The following is a 19,326-nucleotide window of genomic DNA, read 5'->3' as shown; positions in this document are numbered from 1 at the left end:
CCGTGAATACAAATGGACCGAACTTAACTAATCCTAATGGCGCAACCCATAGACTCAACAAGGATGAGGGAGTCAAGAAAGAGAACTGGAAGCAGGAGCAAATTAGGAGCGAGATTCATAGGTTTTCTACCGACAGTCGTGGATTATTGACTCGGTGTGGTCGGGTTTGGGTGCCAGACTTTGGTGGGATCAGGCAGACTGTGCTGGAAGAGGCACACACGTCCATGTTTTGGATACACCCTGGAGCCACCAAGATGTGTCGGTATTTGAGACTTAGTTACTGGTAGTCGTACATGAAGAGAGGGAGAGAGAGAGAGAGAGAGAGAGAGAGAGAGAGAGAGATAGTCTGGTATGTCGAGAGGTGCTTGACATGTCAGATGGTCAAGGCAAAGCACCAAAGGCCGCATGGCAAGCTACAACCATTGTAGATTCCCATGTGGAAATGGGAACATATTACTAAGGATACCATCACCAAGTTACATTGGTCGGCTAATGGATTCGATGCGATATGGGTTATAGTGGACCGTCTGACCAAGAGCGCCCACTTTCTAGCCATTAGAGAGAGCTCATCGGCCAAGAAATTGGCCGATTTATATGTGCGCGAGATTTTTGCTCGGCATGGTATTCCAGTTTCCATTGTATCTGATCGAGATGTTTGGTTCACTTCTCATTTTTGGCATAAGTTCCACGAGGAACTGGGTACGAGGTTGCATCTTAGCACTGCCTATCATCCGCAGACTGATGGCCAGAGCGAGAGGACCATTCAAACACTTGAGGATATGCTGAGAGTGTAATATCCCCAAAAACCAAGGGTAAAAATTTCATTTTTATTATAATCAAAATGCCATCATAACTTTATCCAAACATTTTAAAGTATTTCAAAATAAGTCAATTATCATAGTTCATTCCCAAAGATCACACATTGCGGAAAAACGGGTGTATGCGCTGCGATCATGCCAAGCCCTTTCCTTTTGAAATGAAAGTACCTGAAACCATAAACCACAAACTGTAAGCACAAATCTTAGTGAGTTCCCCAAATACGACATACCATACATACCAATCGAACCATAAACAACATTCATATCAATGAGTCATACTTATCATACATATACCACAATCAATAATGGTGTTATGTGTCATCCATAGTCTTGCCATTATGCCACGAGCCGCCTCGTGGTCTTCCTTGCCAGGCCAGGGGCCAAAACCCTGGGTCTTACAGACAAGTTCTAGGAGCCACCTTCGGGTATTCCATGCAAGCATCACAAAGACAACCAACATACAATCTACACTACTTAACTAATTAACTGCCAGAGTTCAGACTCTGGTCTTGCATACAGTTTGTCAAGAGCCGCCTCCTAGTCTTTCATGCATACTGCCAAGGGTTAACCCCGGGTCTTCCTATAATACATAAACCAACTAGGCCGACATTGGTATCTTCGACCCATAGAATAGTGAGGAGACTCACCTCGAATGCAGAAGCTCATAGAAGGAATCCCTAGCTGCTTCCCTGATGATACCTCCGAGCTATCAGATCAAAATAACACCCAATTAGCAATTGGGTTCCATTCTAAGGCCCACCATCCATACTTGGGGTAAAATGACCATTTTACCGGCAACCCATCATGAACCAAACTGAGGCCCAATTCCATGAACCAAAAGGTCCAAAACCAAAAGATCCACAAAGGCCCACTAATGGGCCAAATTTCCAAATTGGGCCCAACCTCATATGGGTCTTATCCTAAGCCCATAATTTCCTTAATTACAATTCAGATTACCTCAAGTACCCCCCTTAGGACAAACTTGGCCAAGACAAAAGTCAAAAAGTCAAGGTCAACGGGCCGAGTTGACCCAAATCACCGAGTTGTTCCTTCAACTCGCCGTGTTTTTCCGTTTAACTGCAAAGTTGGGAAAACCGAGCCAACTCGCCGAGTTTATCAATAAACTCGCCGACTTCGCTCAAAACCCAACAGCTTAATACAATAAGGACTTAATCCATAAGGACATGGCTCCAAAACATAGATTTGGCTTCCTTGAGCTGGAAAACCACGTAAAGTTGCCAACTTTACGTTCATGCATGTCTAAATGAAGCTCTTAAGCTTGAAATGGACTTAATAGTTGACTTAATGCATGCATGACACCAAAATCCTCATAAACTTTGCACCTTTAAGCTCAAGGATACCAAAACCAACTCAGATCTGAAAGAAAAACCCCTTAAATGACTTCACTCCATCATCATCCCAAAAAGAGGCCAAAATCACAACAAAACCCAAAGTGACGAGATCTAATCATCTACCAATCAAGGTATGAACTTGATACCTCAAAGTGACTGCAAAAAATGGAGTGATTATGGATCCAAGACTTCCTTCTCCAAGCTAGAAACTTCAAGATCTTCTAACCCCTTCACAATGCACAAAATGAACACCAAACTCTTTTCCAAGGCTCAAATGATTGACAATGGAGGCTACAACTCGATTTAGGGTTTTGACAATAGTTGAAGCTAATGAGGCCGGAAAAAGGACTTAAGGCCTTTAAATAGGGTGCAAGACCCTAAAAATTAGGGTTTCCTTCCCAGCTGCCAATTCACTGAGTTGAGGCTCCTCAACTAGCCGAGTTGGTTCATTAAACCTGCGGCTAAAAAGCACCTCGACTCGCCAATTTGAGGCACCTCAACTCGCTGAGTTCCAAAGAGAAATTTACACACTTGGCAACCACCTCATATCAGAAGTCAAGCGTTAAAGAGAGCTTGTATCATAGATTTTGGTGGGAGTTGGGAATCCGACCTTCTATTGGCTAAGTTTTCATACAACAACAACTATCACTCAATATTGGTGAGCCGTCATTCGACCTTCTCTATGGGAGGAAGTGTCGTACCCCAGTTTGTTGGGGAGAGGTTGGTCACAAGGTCATGGGAAAGACCGAGGTGGTTCTTCAGATGACAGAGCTTATTCAACAGATCAGACAGACATTGCAGAAAACTCAGAGTCAACAGAAGAGTTATACCGACATGCATTGATCTGAGTTGGAGCTCCAGGTCGGCGACAGGTTTTTGTTGAAGGTATCACCCTGGAAGGTTGTAATACGCTTTAGGAAGAGGGGCAAGTTGGGCCCCGATATATCAGTCCATTTTGATTAATTGCCAGGGTTGGCAAGGTAGCTTACATGCTGGATTTTCCTGAGGAGCTCAGTCAGATTCACAACACCTTCCATGTGTCTCAGCTTCGGAAGTGTGTGGTTGATGATTCAGTGGTTATCCCTTTGGATGATATTTAGGTTGATGATCGCCTGAATTACGTTGAGATACCAGTGGTGATCTTGGATCGGAAGACAAAGACCTTGCGCAAGACGGTGGTATCTTTGGTCAAGGTCTAGTGGTGGCATCGGAAGGGTTCCGAATGGACTTGGGAACCCGAGGCACAAATGCGGGAGCACTATCCTATGTTGTTCTCAGCAGCGGACTTCAAAGATGAAGTCTGATTCAAGTGGGTGAGAATTGTAATATTCATATGTCAGGTAAATTACATTTCTAACCCTTACGTGTGAGAACTTCTTGCAAAATGGCCCATAGTGGCATTTCTGTAATTTTTGGGCGCAGCACGCATACGGTGGTCGTACATTGCGTACGTGGCAGAATCCTAAACCCTAATTTTTAGGGTTTGGACCCTATTTAAACAACCTTAACTCTCAATTCTTCTTTCTTTCATCAGCCTCCAAGCCCCATTTCGACCCCTTTGCAAACCCTAATCCATTTGAGAGCATCTTGATCCATTTGTGTGTGTTTTGGTTATCTTAAAGGAGGAAGAAAGAAGAGTAGACCGTCTTAGAAGAGCGAAACACTTTGGATCCATAATCACATCATCATTTGACACCATTTAAAGGTAAAAATCTTTGAACTTGATGAAGTATTGTTTAGATCTTTTTTAGCCATGGATTTGTGTTCTTTTGGTCTCATGAGCTTGGTATTATGAGTATGGGACACTCTAATTCATATAAGTTGTCCTTTCAGATGTTTTGGTGTGTTTAGAAGCATACAAATGTGATATTGGTTATTAGTTTCCTTCCATGCATGAACTAGGATGTCATAATGAGTTAAGAAGTTAGGGTTTTTGGTATTGAGCACTTAATAGCCATGCAAAACCATAAAGTTGGAAACTTTATGGTTAAGGACAACAATGAGGACTAGATCTAGAATTTGGATGAAAGAGATTAAAGGATTAAGCTCTTAATAGAAGGGAGAATAAATCTTCATGTATGTTGGGAGTACCAAATGGTACGTTGCGTGTACGCAATCAACACCCCGTTTTTTGGTCAAGCTCGAGTACACCCCGTGTACAGGCTGAATATGCCCAACGTACTTAGATGAGTTGACTCGGATTGACTTTTCACTTTTTGATTTTGACCAGGGTTTGATCTAAGGGTATTTTGAGTATTTTGATTATAAAATAAGTTTGGTCATGTTCCAATGAATAGGTGACCGGTAGAATTGATAGTCGGTGCAGTGTCCTGTTCAACGATCTTTTCAGACTGAGAGGTGAGTATTCCTCACTGTACTCGCGGGTGGAAGGCAGCAATTTCGGCCCACTAGATTGTGTATCCTAGTATCTAGGATGTTTTTATGTTGTATTAATCTGTTGTATACGTATCCTGGTATATAGGATGTTGTTATGTTGTATTGATATTTTGAAAAATGAAAATTTTACTCTGAATTTTGGGATGTTACAAAGGCGTTGACGTGTTTGAAAGAAAGAGAAGAGGAAAATGAGTGATGTACAAAGCCAAAGAAAGTAATACGCATTCTTTTATTTATTTATTTTTATAAACACGCCCTCGCATCTAAAAAATTAATATGCATCTAATAAATGAAAATTCATAAATACAGATGCTACCAAGTAGTCTGAATATGAAAAATTAAGAGTTTGTCTCTTAATTTTTAATTAAGAGGCTACCAAACAAGGTCTTACTCATTTAGCATAAAATAATGGGAGGTGATTTTTTTTATTTTAAAAACAAGATAAAAATGCATAAAAGACACTAAGTTTACACAAAATTTCGATTTTGACCCTGTTATTAATTTTACAATTAAGACACCAAGTTTTCAAAAAATAGTAATTTTATCATTATATTTTCCAATTTGTTTCAATGTTAACCATTTGACCGGTCAACCAAGTTGACAAGTGACGTGGCATGGTCATGTGTCAGTTTTTGATGATGTGACGATGATATTGGATGATGATGTGACATTTTTTGGTGACATCACCTTTCGGGTGTCAAAATTGAAAAATAAAATAGAATTAGTGACTTAATTGAAAAAGAAACATGGTGTCACAATCAAACTTTTCAGAAAACTTAGTGCCTTTTGTACGGTTATCCCTTTTAAAATCAATACTTGTTGAATGGTTAGAAACCTTTTGTTGGAAAAAATTTAGAGCAAGACAACATTACAAAATTGGCATTTACACATGCAATGTCATGATCTCGTTGCTATTAGTTTGCAATCCAATCTCCATCTCCCGGATTTTCCTCGACAAATTTCGTGGCCACGATCCTTTCATCTCGTATAACACACACATAAATATTTTATCTACCTTATTCCATTTATGTTTTCTGGTGAAATTGTCAAGCCTCTAGTCAAATTGCTCTAATCACGGAGCCTGACTATGCCATTGCTCATGAGCTCTTCATCCATTTTTATGTTTCAATGCCCCTATTTGTTAAGGTTTGGTCTTTAAGTTAAAGACGGACTGTGTTGGTGATTCTACAATGTTTAATTTGTCAAAATGGTTATATTTGATGTTGAAGGTGTTTTTTTTCAAAGGTTCATCGTTGTGATTATAATGTTGGAATGACTTTCTCCATGGACGCACTAGTAGTTAAAGATAGATTGTGTTGGTACTACTATGACATTTGTAAGAATGTTGGAATCTACAATGCATTGAGTTCGTTAGAGTTTAATGGATAGTCACACAAAATATAATGCATTGAATTCATTTCATCCACTAACTTTAGGGCATCCCACATTAGCATCAAGGATGTCGTAAATTAGAATGAAATTTAATTATGACACTACATGTGTATGTTGGGTATTTATTCAAAAACTAGCTTCAAAAACATGATTTTTAGCAACGGATGATTTGATCATTTTTTGAATAACATAAACAAGTTAAACCCACCAAGGATCTTCTTTCAAAGTTTGGAAAGAAAAGAAACACAACCAAAGAAGAAGAACAAATAACAACCTTTGTAGTTCTTTGGATCCTCTTGGGAGGCTTGGAAGTTGATGAAGAATGATGAACTTTAGAGACACCAACAAGAAGCCAACTTGATGTAGATGCTAGTCTAAAACTCTGAACTCTTAAGCTTGAAGTTCATAACCAATATGAACTTCAAGAGAGCATAAGAATAAACAACTGATATTCTAAACAATGAACAAATGGAGAGAGTATGCACACTCTCTCCATGTTACGGGTGTGGCACTCTAAGAAGAACAAAACGAAAGCCTTGATGCTAGTATTTAAAGTAAGAACAAAGTCCACACGTATTTAACCATATAGCACTTTATCATTTTAGACAAACATGTCCCCCATACTTGTAAAACTAGCCATGCTTTTCGTTAAGATAATCAAAAAGCCATACCTTCTTTTGTCTTGCTTAATTTCGAAAATGAGGACAAAGAAGAAGACAAAGTTTATAAATTTTATAAACTAGTTTATAATATATAAACTTTAACTTTTTGGTAAAATAAAAAAATATTTATCTATTCCAAAAATGTTGTGCATGACTTATTAATTCATACCATATTAATTATATATAATGTTACTTGCTAATTAAAGTTATTATTTCCTAGAAATAAATAATTTCCAATTTTAATTATAAGATTTTATTAAATATTTATTAAAATCAATTTCTAATAAATAATCAATTATATCAAGTTGTTGTTAGTGTGACCCTTTAGTATCATATGTTAATTAGCAATATCACTTTAATATGATTCTTGAGTATACAAGATCCTTCAATCTCCCACTTGCACAAGATTTATATAAGACTGATACAGATAGTGGTGAATGTCTAGCAACATTTCACTGCCCTCATTAACATACGACTTTGTGCCATTCTATCAACGCCTAATTCCCCAAAAGCTCCAAGCTACAATTGACGTATAAGGTAAGTTTATCAGTTATCCCTTTGTCATACATCATGCTAAACATGAGATACGAATCGCAATAAATCTCATTTGGTGTTCAATTTTTGGTAAGGTTCCTTAGATGTCTAACTCTCAACACATAAGAGGAACAAATCCCATCTTGACTACATGAGACTCTTGCATATTCATACCATGCCTGTAAATGGCTTTTATAACTGCACGGTTAAGGACCAACATTTGACCATATCTAAGCACAATACTCCCTACACTTAAGTCTCAATATTTATCTCAGGTGTTAAGGATACAAAGATAGTACATTTTAATCAAGTATCATTCTTGATAGTGATCCATGAGATGATCTTGATGCGAGTCAACTCAATACTAGTTCTCCGATAAGTACCTATGAAACTTGGTTACAACCTATTGCCGACCTTCATCCGGTGAAAGTCAACCAATCCAATTCATATTATTCTTACTTTATAATTGATCCCGCAATTATAATCGACTATGAACCTTTAGAATAATAAAATTATTCATGGATTAAACATGTTAATATATAACACAACAAGTATTGATGTTATGATCATATCCCGGTATATCAAAACATTATATAATAGTTGTGTCACAACGTTCCAATATCCAAATACTAAATCCAAATCAAAATCCCATTTATAGAATAATAAAGTCTTATAGCTGAAGTGTGACCATTCATACTTAGCTTAAAAGAAGGACTTTATTAATGGTTCGACTAAACTTAATTTGTGTGAATTCTGCGAATACTATCATCTCCATATTTGACTTTACTCAAGGTATAGTCAAATATCTTGGAGTATATGATTGGTATTCTTTCATGATATAGAGTCTCTTAGCTCGATTAAGTATACTCTCAAAGTCACAAAGATTTCTATGTGATCCTTGAATGGCAGAGATCAACATAGCTTTTCAATGAACTCATTCATCTAATCATATTAGATTTCAACTTCTAAAGTATTGTATTCTTACTTTGTATTATATTGTGTCATTTTGTTTTGCTTGGACGTCATTCCAATTAAACTTACTCTTCATCCCACAATGAATTCATAATCCAATTATAGTTCATAATTATCTCTATTTGCTTAAGAATCAGAATCTTATGTAGCTCTTTACATGAAGATTTTATTCTAAGCTAATTGTCTCATATACATTCTCTTAGTTCTTCTAAAGTACTCATAGAATGTTCCTATAGTCATCCGGTGACTTAACCATGTATCTAATTGGTATATTAGGATATGCTCATAACATGATGATATACTAGGTCTTATGCATAATATGGCATAAATGATGGATTCATTTGCCTAGCAAATTGAATATAAATCATTTCAGCTAGTTCAAACCTATGAGTTAGATTCTTTTGAGGCTGGCTCAAAATCAGTGCCATGTGACAATGCAAAGATTCCTCCAAAGGAATCTTCTATCTTGATCTCCTTCAAGATATTGTCAATCTATGCATAATTATATAAATCTTTTAACATTTATTTTATCTATCTCAATATATTTTACATTCCAAGAATGTATCTTGTCCTTCCTAAGTCTTTCATTTTACACATTCCGAGTCAAGGCGAAAAGGGTTGGCATGGTCGAAATGTATTTTCTTATGATTAAGTATGTCTCGTTCATGCAAGATTAGGAATATCACTATGCCCCCACTAGTTCTTAGTAAGCACACATGTTCTATTTATTTTGACATAAAAGCATACCTTTTGGTTTCATATTAAAATGACGATTACAACATTAAGATGTTTGCTTTATATCCACAAGTGGATCTCAAGCTTTACACATTTTGTTAGGATAACATGGATTAAGAAAACCTCCAGGCTAATCTATATAGATATCTTCCAGTAGATGTCTATTAAGAAAAGCGCTCTTTCTTGAAATCTATTTGCTATATTTCATATTGAGAATATGAATTTATAGTAAACAATATCCTTGTTGATCTAATCATAGCTACTTGTGAAAAGGTTTGATCATAATCAATGTCATGAGTATGATAAAAACCATAGTCAATCACATAAGTATGAGAAAATCATTTTATAAAAAGTCATGCTTTAAATGTGTATAGTTATCCATGTAATGTATTCTTTCTAGAAGAATCACTTTCTCCTTCTAGCCTTGGTATAAAGAGAAAGTTCAATCAAGACCATACGTGATTATCATACATGAATTACGTCTCATGTTCATGACTCTAAGTCATTAATTAGACTCGAGATCTGACATAAAATCTTGATATTTGATGGATTTGCTAGAAACCATCAATAAAAACTCATCAATGAGAGATTCCATATTTCTAAAGCCATAGATGATTCATACCACTAATGCAAACAATTTGTGTTTGTGAATAGCTATTATTCAGGTTTAACAATCCTTGTTAAATCTAGTGCCAACTATTACTACATCAGGTTATGATTCTTGAGCTGCTTCAAGGTCCATGTACCTCCCATTTTCTTTGTCATTAGAAGATTTCTTTCTACTAACTCAGCTATCAGAGGAATAAGAAAAACTTATTCTTGGTGGGTTTCTTTATAATAATCTAAGCCACATTTAGAGTATTATATACAAATATGTATTTAGTAGATTTTGGGTTTAAAAGCTTTAGTCCAACATAGGCTTTAAATCCATAAAACATTTAAGTAAGATAGGGATGGAGCCTTTCCATACAAAATATTATGAACAAATGTTATATATACTAGTTAGTTGGTGTTTGTACTCAAGGTACAGTTGATAGTGTTCTAAGTGTTATGCAAAGGAAATAAAAGGAGGACATTCCTACCGATTAGAAAGAAAATCATACCAAGTAAGATTTAATTCATCCTTTACTATCATTAAGGCCTTAGATAGTTCTTACTGGTTTGTATTTCAACTTTATATTTGAAACCTTCAACAAAGATTTCACAATTATGTTTCAACATGTAAAATATAATTTATAACTACTATAGTTGTTAATAAAGTTGATTTGGTATCTTATGATAAATCTTAGACATTCATTAGAAAGGAAGTCATGCACCATAGTGTATAATCCCTTAATAATTTATTTTCTCTACTACTTAGTGAAAATATTATTAAGAATCCATTATATATAAATAAGATTTACATTTGTCAAATAAACTACATTATTTTCCTTCAAGGATCCCTTTCTTGAAGTTGGAATATGTGAATGTCATTTATATAATTAAGATAGTAATGTCAAAGATGAGTTTGATTTAAAACAAGTTTAAGTCAAAAAATTTGCATATAAAACTTGTTATTTATAAAACATTGATATTTACTTTATAATTCTTATTAAGAGATCTAGTATCATAAATAGAATTTAAATCATTTCTGCATATGAAGGTGATGGTTATGAAAAACGATTTAAGTAAATAGTCAATCATTCATAAATTAATCTGAGACATATATTTAGGCAAGCTAAATTAAAACATACATTTTTCTAAAACAAATATTGTTTCATATTACAAGTATATTATGTTCCCAGCATAATTAAAAAACTAAACTCCGAAAGTGTAGTTCCAACTTGATTGTGCTCAGTTGGTTACTCTTCAGTAAATATCTGCAAGCCAATTACAAACATTAGATTAACATTTAAGTACCAAGTACCTAAGTGTTATATGACAAGTATGAGTTCTATCTAGTAGATACCTTTAGTACTAGTCTCATCCATAATTTCTTTCCAGATAAGAGGAGCAGATCCTCTTCTAGTGTCCAGTTTCTCCACAAAAGAAACAAGATCCGTCTATGTGAGCCTTATTGGATTTCTTGAGCTTAAAGGTGTTCAGTCCATATATCATGGGCCTCCTAGATTACACAATGTGACTCTTTTGGGCCTTGTACTATTCCTAGTTTGATGTTAGAAACATCTTTAGCATCACAGTGATGCCTTTACTAGGTATGATGTTTAGGCTTATTGCTCAAAGTAAATAGTTTAGGACTAGGAAATTTAAGTGTATACAATTTCATATCTCTTGCGAGATTGTCTCTTAAGACATGAACTCATTCATTGAAGTTGTATCTAGTGAATGTTATTGTTTCATTAAGTCATTAAAGAAAATGACAATTCATGGTAATGAGAATGGATTATTTAACTACAAAATTTTAACAAAACTCATTTAGTATTTTCAATATTTAAATTCTTTAATAATTAATACTCTTTTAGACATGTTTGATCCCATCTATGCCTCGAAACTCTCTTGCTTAGGTATCATTTATCACAAAAGATTTCCGATCAAATCATCCAATTTGAAAAATATGTATAATCAGCCTATAACTTGGTTAGAGAAATCGCGAATACACCTTGGTCATCGAAAGATAACACTAAGCGGTTAGGTATCGTTTATCTCACTAGTGCATACAAGAGATGTGTGAGCGCTCTTCAAAAAGGATTGCATAGATTTGAGGTTTGTAAAAAGGTCTCTTATATGTTTTATAATTCTAGTTTTAAAAACATATGATATCATGGTTATTGCATGAATATAATAAACCAAGGTACCAATTTTCAAAAAAAAAAATCAATTTTAAAGGTTCTATATAAAAAACTAGTTTTTATATAATTTTAATGTGATTCAATTTTAATAACTGGTATTAATTTTGAGTGCATTTGAACCTTTTATATCTTTAATAAAACTTCATTTTATTACTTATACATTTGGAGTTTGTATAAGTTATAAAAATCACCATTTTAAAAGTTATATTTGAGTATTTCAAAATTTGACGTTATTAACGTTTTTATAAAACCATATTTTATTTTAAAACGATAACTTGTTACATCTTATGTCCCCATTATAAATTTTGAAAAACAAACTCCATATGATGTTTATTTTGTCTAAAATTATTTCAGCATATGAAAAAACTGATTTATCAACCACACATAATAACCGCATAAAATAAACAACACAAACAAGCATAAAATTATATGTGCATAAACATAACCAACTAATGACATTTTTGTGAGCCAACACAAAAAATGCCAAATCCATTCCTAAAGGGACATTGTAAGGAACCAAAAGTCTTCTTGTAATGTTGTTGTAGAAGCTCCCACTTGAGTGAACACCTCTTGCTTGCAAAAAGATTGGAAAAACTTTTTTAAAGCAATATTTCAGGAATATGCAACACTTTCAGAAAGTGCTGCAGAAAGTGTCGCAAATGCTCAACAGCCCTTTGAGAAATCTGCCAACAGCAACAACAACAACATTTAGCAACAGTTTGCAAACTGTCACTGAAAATCCTGCACATCTTATACTTGCGAAAATTGCACTTTGGTCTTCAAAAAATGGCTCCGACTTCATTTCTTGTTACATTTTTGTACAAATAAATTGTTTCTAAAAACTAATCTATTACTTACAAAAATAAACCAAGAAAACCAATCTATTTAATTTATTACATACCATATGAATAAATAAATTATTACAGACATTTTTATAAAACAACCAACACAACAAACACAATGGTCATTGGATAGTTTATGTGCATCATACATATCAACATACACATTAAACAACCTTTGTTTTTCTATGACAACTTTAAATGACAAAAGATGCATAAAAACTTTTGTCATATAAAATAACAATTATAAAGTTGTCATAGAAAATATGTATGAACATGTTTTTATACAAAACCAAGTTATCCATATTCTCCAAAAACTAAGATTTCCAAAAATAAAAAAATCTAACCAAAATTTGGAAGGTGGCTCTTGATACCCGTTGTTGGGTTTTTATTAAAAAACTAGTTTCAAAAATAAGAAATTTAGCAACGGAAGACTTGATCATTTTTGAATAACATAAACAAGTTGAACCCACCAAGGATCATCTTGCAAGTTGTAGAAAGATTGAACACCAACCAAAGAAGAAGATGAAGAAATAACAACCTTTGTAGTTCATAAGCAATATGAACTTCAAGAAAGCATAAGAATAAACAAGTAATCTTCTAAATAATAAACAAATGGAGAGAGTATGCACACTCTCTCCATGTTACGATTTTCGCACTCTAAGAAGAACAAAATGAAAGCCTTTGATGCTAGTATTTAAAGTAAGAACAAAGTTCATAAGTTTTTAACCATATAGCACTTTATCACTTTAGAAAAACATGTCCCCCATGCTTGTAAGACTAGCCATGCTTTTCATTAAGATATTCAAAAAGACATACCTTATTTTGTATTGCTTAATTTCGAAATAAGGACAAAGAAGAAGACAAACTTTATAAATTTTATAAGGTAGTTTATAAAATATAAACTTTAACTTTTTGGTAAAAGACAAAAACATTTATCTAGTCCAAAAATGTTGTGCGTGACTTATTAATTCATACCATATGAATTATATATAATGTTACTTGCTAATTAAAATCATTATTTCCTAGAAATAAATAATTTCCAATTTTAATTATAAGATTTATTGAATATTTATTAAACTCAATTTCTAATAAATAATCAATTATATCAAGTTGTTGTTAGTGTGACCATTTAGTATCATATGTTAATTAGCAATATCACTTTAATATGGTTCTTGAGGATACAAGATCCTTCAGTGTAGATGTTAATTTTCATATGTTGTTTTGCTCCAAAAGTTTGCCCACAAAGGTTCTCCAACCCTCCAAAAAGTCTTGAGTATTATGTTACAAAGGATCTCTAAACCTTGTAAGTTTTGTAAAAACAATCATTTTCAGCATGTTTCTTTGCGGATTTGTTCCCTCCTAAAACTAAAATGAATAAATTGCCCTCTTAGTATTTTTTATACTTTTATCTATTTAATTTAGAGTTTTATTCATTAAGAAAATATGACCCACACAAACACATACACACTCTTTTCTCTCTCTCTATGTCTCTCTCTCACACACACACATACACACACATGTTAAATACTTCCGATCTCTCAGTTATTGGAGCCGATATCCTCGTCGGAGTAAAGAAATACAAAAGACATACACATTGCATGTGTATGTGTTGGTGCGATACCGAGAGGAACAGGTGGTAAAAGCGATGGATCCGACAAGGAACAACCATCCACCACCATTCAACATCATACTCTGACATCTTTGTCAACGTCATCACCACCAGAGGCGGAGTCAAGATTTGAGGATAAGGGGGCTTAATTGTGCCCGACAAAGGTCTTGGATGATAGTGAAAAAATGATAAATAAGAAATTATATAAATAGGAGTTACATGCTATATTGGCTAATTGAAACCAGGTCACGAATGAAAGATAAAATAGTTACTTACTTTACCAGTTAATTGGCAATTAAAAGAGATATGAATAAAACAAATTAAAATAAATGGAAATAAATCAATAATTAAAATAAATAGGGTGATGTCGATGAAATTCTAGTTTTGTGCCTTAATTTTAGTCTATTAGTCTAGCCTCATTACTTTCCTATATAATAATTGAATTTTTAAAAAGATATTGGGAGGGCCTTGGCATCACAAAAAACAGACGGTTGGCATTTAAATAAATCATAGGCTCGTTGTTTGTATATATTATACTTTGATGTTTTAAAGGAGATTGAGGGGGGCAAAGCATCCGACAGTCCCCCCCCCCCCCCCTACTATCTCCGCCCATGATCACCACCATCAATTTCTCTACCTTTATGTTTCTCTCTAACGAATATCCACCACCGATATCTTGGAGACAACAAAACGCCTCCATTCTTTCTCCTTCTTTAATCTCTGGTAAAACCGTAGCTACCATCCTTCTAGACCTCTAGTGAAACTTTAGCCACCGTCGTCTTTCCAGATCTCTAGAAGTGGCTGTCGGGCCTGTTTTTCGACGAGGTTTTGGGTGGTTTCTTTAGGAATTTTACATCGAGAATTAAGGGATTCAACCAATGTTGATCTCATATGTAATGGTTGGCCGAAAGTGAACTCCGACGAGATAGGTGTGGCGACACACGACGACGATGGTGGCCGATTGAGGAACTGGCCATGTGGGCTTGGATCGAACCTCTTAGTGGTTCGATCGATGGTGATAGTATCAAGTTTGGTTGGCTTGAAGGTGGTCATGTGATTGTTTCTTGTTTCCCGGTGTCAGTTTATTGTTTTTCGGTGAGAGTATATCTTGTAAGAAGAATGGAGTTAGAAAGAAAGAGAAGGAGGGAGATTGTGTATGTGTGTGTATGTATGTATGTATGTATGTATGTATGTATGAGAGAGAGAGGGATGACTCATTTTCTTTTTAGTTATTTGAAAATAAAATCAAAAAGAAATTAAACAAGGGCAATTTAGTAATTTCATTTTTGGAAGGGACCAAACTCACAAACAAACATGTTGAAAATGACCATTTTTACAAACTTACGAGGTTTGGACTGAATCACGGGAAAATGCAAACCATAGGAACCATTTTTGCAGTTTACTCTAAATAATATCTTATGTGTATAAATTAATTTTTTTAATTAAAGAATAACCTCAAGAATGAAAATATAATTTAAATTTGGAAATGTCATTGTAATATAATGTAACTAATGACTTAAAAGGGTAATATATTTTTAAATTTGTACACATTCAGTCACTGAGTTTTTTATTCGTCCACATTTACCCCTTCAAGTTGTTAAACTGTACACATTCAGTCCTTATGACCAGCTATTCCAGGTTAGCAGGTAAATATGACTTAATAGGGTAATATATTTCTCACTTTGTACACATTTAGTCCTTAATATTTTTGTACACATTTAGTCCGTAATATTTTTTTTTTGCAAAATAAGTCATTTTTGTTTTTGTACTCATTTAGTACTTATGAATGATTTCTTAAGGTTTTTCTTAGTACATCTTATGTGATACAATCATTAATGAGGTGTTTGGGGAGTTTGATGCTTATGTCCATCGTGATCTCGACTACTTGGTTGCTTAGGTCATGTGTTTTGAACGTCATAACTTCTTCATACGATCTCAGATTTTAACGATCTTTATATCGATGCGTTCGTATTTTAGTCTACTACAACTTTCTTTTAGATTATTCTCATTAAAAAGTAATATATTTTACTATTTTTACTTACGATCTTTATATCTATACGTTTTTTATAAATGCATGTATGAATGTTTTTTTTATAAAATCGTAAGTAAAAATATATTACATTTTAACGAGAGTAATCTTAATGAAAGTTGTAGTAGATTAAAAAAACGAACATGTGGATATAAAGATCATTAAAATCTGATATCGTATAAAGAAGTTACGACGTTCAGAACACAAGACCTACGCAACCAAGCAGTCGAGATCGCAATGGACATAAACATCAACAACCCGAAACACCTCATCAATGATTGTCCCACTTAAGATTTCGTGAGAAAAACCTAAAAAAATCATTCATAAGTACTGATGTTTATGTCCATCGCGATCTCGACTGTTTGGTTGCGTAGGTCTTGTAGTTTCGTTTAGGTCTTGTGTTCTGAACGTCGTAACTTCTTCGTACGATATCAGATTTTAACGATCTTTATATCTACGTGTTCATTTTTTGAGTCTACTACAACTTTCGTTAAGATTACTCCAGTTAAAATGTAATATATTTTTACTTACGATTTTATAAAAAAAAAACATTCATACATGCATTTATAAAAAACGTATGGATATAAAGATCGTAAGTAAATATATATTACTTTTTAACAGGAGTAATATAAACGAAAGTTGTATTAGACTAAAACATGAACGTATGGATGTAAAGATCATTAAAATATGAGATCGTATAAAGAAGTTATGACGTTCAGAACACATGACCTAAGCAACCAAGTAATCGAGATAGCGATAAACATAAGTATCAAAAGCCCCAAACACCTCATTAACGATTGTCCCATTTAAGATGTCGTGAGAAAAACCTAAAGAAATCATTCATATAAGTACTGAATGACTACAAAAACAAAAATGAATTATTTTGCAACAAAAAAAATATTAAGAACTAAATGTGTACAAAATGAGAAATATATTACCCTATTAAGTCATTTTTACAGCTAACCTGGAGTAGCTGGTCATAATGACAGAATGTTTACAGTTAACAAGTTGAAGGGGTAAATGTGGACGAAAAAAAACTCAGTGACCAAATGTGTACAAATCGAAAAATATATTACCCCTTTAAGTCATTATCCCATCCCGAAATAAACATTAAAGAATATGAACATTTTTAAAACTTATCATTATTAAATCTAAGAAAAGGATCAACCAACGTTGTTTTGACGATTACACATGCTCGATTGCATATCTACAGTTTTCGTAGAATGCTAAACGTATTTTGCCAAACAATAATAAAAGTTTAAATGACATTCCACCCTCTAAGCACCCAATGGGCTCTCCACGCTCACCCTACCCAACCCATGATACCAAATGACGAATCTACCCTCTAAAAGATCTCGATTCTCAACTAGGAGATTCTTACTACACTCTTCACTTCACTACTGAATAATGTCTGCAGAAGCCAAAATAGGCTGATTCGCATAAAAACTACTCAGTGAGTTAACCATGAACTCCTCGATCAACTCAGTGCCACCCATGCCATACTGCTCCTCCACAAACCCACAACCGGCGTCGATAGGTTGATTCATGAGCGCCATGATCTGATTAAGCGACTCCAACCTGTGGCTGAGCTCCGCCACCTGAGCCCTTAACACCGAGTTCTCAGTCTCCACGCTCGTATAATGCTGAATGGTGGTGCTAACATTAGCTATAACCAAACTATTATCCTTTCTGAGTTGACTCAGCTGAATCATGAGATCCTCCAGGTGCTTTTGCCTCCTCATTCTCGACCTCCTTGCTGATTCCCGATTTGAAACCATTCTTTTCCTCTTCCTCTGATCCATTAATTGCTGAATATCTTCGTCTGAACCCGATATCTGAAGCGGGTATGAACCACCTGATGACGTTGTCACTGTACCACTGGAGGAAGCCATGAAAATACAGTAACAAAATCTCTTACTTGGAGATTTAGAGAGTGAATTCGAAGAAAATAAGCAGGACCCAGATGGTATTAAAGCTTTAATTTTATTATTATTCGGATAGATATAAGATTCTGTATAGATTTAGATCTAATTAGGAGTGGTTTACAGTTATAGCAGAAAACAGGGCAAAAATCATGTAACGTAATAGAACCAGTAGAGGAAGACAACTGAGAACGATTGAACTAAATGGGTCCTGCGCCAGTAAGTGAAATTGATCATAAACTCAAAACGAAACACTTCACTTAGAATTTGAGACATGTATTTCAAACATGAAGAACAATTGGTTTTGGTTGAACATTAATGCCGATTCTTTTTGGAGAAAAGACACCCAGAAGAAATAAGATTATAAAAAATGACTAAAACCAGGTGTTTTGCTGCAGATTATTGTGAAAAAACAGATGAAAATTTGAAGGTTCTGAAGATGATTGAGGAAGAGCAATGGTAGAACCTTGAATTTGAAAACAGAAAACAGAGTAAATTTTCTGTGGAAAATAAGCTTAAAAACTAATGCAGGAACATGAACAGAATATAGATCTTAAGCATCTGGAGAAGAGGTGGAAGAGAAGGGGAAGATGGTATGGAGGGATTGTAGTTGGATTTATAGAAATTTTTTGCGGAACAAGTAGCAAAAAGGTGGTCTTGTGGAGATTTTTTTACATTAAATTTAGTTACAACTCTTTGAAAAATGAAGTATATTTAATCCATAAAAAGTGACAAATTGTTAAGTATTTAAAATAATACAAAGTAAATGATTTTAAAATACTACTAAGAAATTGATTTTAAATACATTAAAGTTATTTATTTGCTTACTATTCTTACCATACAAGTCACTAAGTCATCTCATTGAATTTTATATATTTAATAGATTGTTATATTATTATTCTATTTCATATAATTTTATAAAATTCTTATATATCCTGAACTCTTAGGGTTCAATAAAACACATGTTGGAACCAAACCGAATTAGAACCAGTACCAATTGGGAACCGAAATGTAATTTGGTTCGGTTTATGGTTCCTCTATATTTATAAATTTGGTTTTTCGGTTAAGAAACCAAGTTCACCCTATTAAATTCTACAAAAGTTTAATGGAAAATATATTTTAAGCTATAAAAGTTTTTATTTTTTCGTTGAATAGTTCAATTGCCAATGCATTGTATCAATTAAACATCAATCTAACATCCCATTATCGTTGAGTTTAATCAATTAAACGTCAACTAGACATTTCATCTCGTTCAACTCTTCCATTAAATTAT

General features: G+C 34.0%; 1 pseudogene; it reads right to left on the bottom strand.

Annotated features, from left to right (window-relative positions):
• Positions 1–17,235: 17,235 nt before the first annotated feature.
• LOC145141454 (bZIP transcription factor 44 pseudogene) lies at positions 17,236–18,628 on the bottom strand (annotated as a pseudogene).
• Between the last annotated feature and the right edge of the window lie 698 nt (positions 18,629–19,326).

Source organism: Lactuca virosa, chromosome 9 (assembly GCF_052849685.1).
Source record: "Lactuca virosa cultivar CGN04683 chromosome 9, Lactuca_virosa_CGN04683_v6, whole genome shotgun sequence".
NCBI lineage: Eukaryota > Viridiplantae > Streptophyta > Magnoliopsida > Asterales > Asteraceae > Lactuca > Lactuca virosa.
Note: the sequence above shows the minus strand (reverse complement) of the source record. Positions and strands in the feature narration are given on the sequence as shown.